Genomic DNA, 2,500 nt, shown 5'->3' with positions numbered 1-2,500 from the left:
AGGACAGGGACCCTGCTGTGGAGCTGATTCTCTGACCGGAGCACCCGTTGGGTAATATGTTGCCAAGCCAATGTCCCCTAAACGTTCCAGTTCATTCCGTCCTAAACGGTGGTCCCAGTGACATGTTGCCAAGCCAATGTCCCCTAAACGTTCCAGTTCATTCCGTCCTAAACGGTGGTCCCAGTAACGCATCTACTGCCAAACCAGTGTTCCTTTAAAACTGCAGTTCATTCCGTCCTAAACAGTGGCTCCAGTCACGCACCTGTTATCAAACTGACCAGTGCCTGCTGTGGAGTGTTTCTGGGGAGACATAAAAATGATATATATCCACGGATCGACATCCTCTCCGTAAGCACGCAGTTGTTAATGTTAGAATCGGAACCCATTGTCTCGTCCACCACTGGTTTTCATCCTCTCGCGAAGCTACGGTACAGTTCATTCCGTCTTCTTCTTCTTCCATTAATGCTCAGCGGTCATAAGTTTGACCATTACTAGCATTTTATGCGTGCTGGGTATTTTCGTGTCTCCATAACCCACCGAACGCTGACATGGGTTACAGGATCTTTAACGTGCGTATTTGATCTTCGGCGTGCGTATACACACGAAGGGGGTTCAGGCAATAGCAGGTCTGTACATAAATATTATGTTGACCTGGGAGGTCGGAAAAGTCTCCACCCTTTACCCACCAGGCGCCGTTACCGTGATTCGAACCCGGGACCCTCAGATTGAAAGTCCAACGTCTAAACCACTTGGCTATTGCGCACACTGTTCACTTCAAATTATTCACTTATTCACTTCAAATAACCGGCGATTGCGCACACTGACTGCTTTCGAACTGCCTTATACGCCCCGTTCACGCTTGTCCGCTCCTGCAGATCAGACACCGACAACGTTCCCGTATTCTTTACGAATTTCTCTTTCACTTTGCGAATTCCCGTTTCTGTTTCAAGCCCTTTGCTAGATGCATGGAATGCCCCACAAAGACTTTCCTTTTCAGACACGTTTGGAATCGAGGCAAGTTTCATTACAAGTACTGACACAGACTCAAACTTGTGTATACAGATCGTTTTCTTTTCAATCGCCAAAGACGTGGAACAAGCTCCCTGATAACCTCCGTCATTCTGATTCCCTCGCATCTTTTAAATCTCGTCTCAAAACTCACCTTTTCCCTCAGCAATAAGTTCAATTGTGGCAGGTCCACAACTACATGCATGTATATGAATGTGTATTGTGTGTGCGTGTGTCTATGTAAGTTTGTGCCTGCCTATGTGTGCGTATGTGTTAGGGTAGCTGTTAGATACACATGTATGTTAAAATGTATGTATGCAGTGTGCGTGTGTGTGTGTGCGTGTGTGTGTGTGTGTGTGTGTGTGTGTGTGTGTGTGTGTGTGTGGTCACATTTTGGTGTGCGCATGTAACATAGATATAATGTTTTATGTTATCAAAAGCGTTTTTGTAAAGCACCTAGAGCAGATTTCTGGATAGTGTGCTATATAAGTATCCATTATTATTATTATTATTACATTCACATTTTCCCGTCTTAATCGTTTTCACGAATGTTTTGTATCACAGACGGGTAAATTCGAAAAGAACCGTCTGTCCGATATTCTTTCACTTAGCGTGTCCCCCCTTCTCTGTATCAAGCCCCTTGCTAGGTGCATGGAATGCCCCCAAAAGCATCTCTTTTTAGACACCTTTCTAATCGGGCTAATTTTCATTTCAGATCCTCTACTATAGTAGAGAATTCTATATATATATATGTACATCACATTTTTACCCGTTTGGTACTTTTTTTCCCGTATGTTTTGTACTGCAGACGGGCAAAAATGTTAATCAGAATATAAGAATGTCGAACCAGAAATGGTGCACACGTTTGTGCTATATACCCATTTGAGTACACTGTAATTCCGACTTCAACATAGAAGAGTGGACGGGCAAAATTGTTAGTATTGCCACTGAAACGTTACAGATGGATGGTTCTAAAGAGGTGGTTGACGACAAGGAATCACGCATTTCTACCGACGAAAACTATCTGCTGAGCCATACAGGCACTGATATTGTCGACGTCAGGTGCTGTCTCTGTAGGGGAAAGTAAGTGGAACAAGAGGCAAAGCCTTCAAGACTCACTTGTGCTTCACGCTTTATCCTGTAAAGGAATCATTAGGAGGTAAAAAAAAAAAGAGATTTTAAAAATGGTTGAAAAGTGCTCTATGTTAAATATGATGGATAAGCTTGGGAGAAGAAAAAAGAAAGAAAAAAAATTGTAATGTTTAAGATGGGAAAGATCAGTTTAAAGCAAATTAAGTCCCCTAGCATTAATCACAGAGTAATTTCCCTTTTTTACTATCTGCACCAAAACGTTTGCAAAATAAATAAAACTCCCATGCTTAGCAAAAGAAGTTCCTGTTTGAACAAAAAATGATAATAATGACTGCTCTTGTTGTTGGGTCAGAATATCAAAGTGGCAAGTTTAGAGAATACAAAAAATATAAATATAACA

At 42.0% G+C, this 2,500-nt stretch overlaps 1 protein-coding gene across 1 annotated transcript in view; it reads right to left on the bottom strand.

Moving 5' to 3' along the window:
• LOC143288760 (carnitine O-acetyltransferase-like) overlaps positions 1 to 2,500 on the bottom strand; it is a 26,069-nt gene that overhangs the window by 22,394 nt on the left and 1,175 nt on the right. The window lies entirely within an intron of this gene.

The sequence above is a fragment of the Babylonia areolata genome, chromosome 13 (genome assembly GCF_041734735.1).
Source record: "Babylonia areolata isolate BAREFJ2019XMU chromosome 13, ASM4173473v1, whole genome shotgun sequence".
In the NCBI taxonomy this organism is placed as follows: Eukaryota; Metazoa; Mollusca; class Gastropoda; order Neogastropoda; family Buccinidae; genus Babylonia; species Babylonia areolata.
This window is presented reverse-complemented; position numbering and strand designations above follow the sequence as displayed.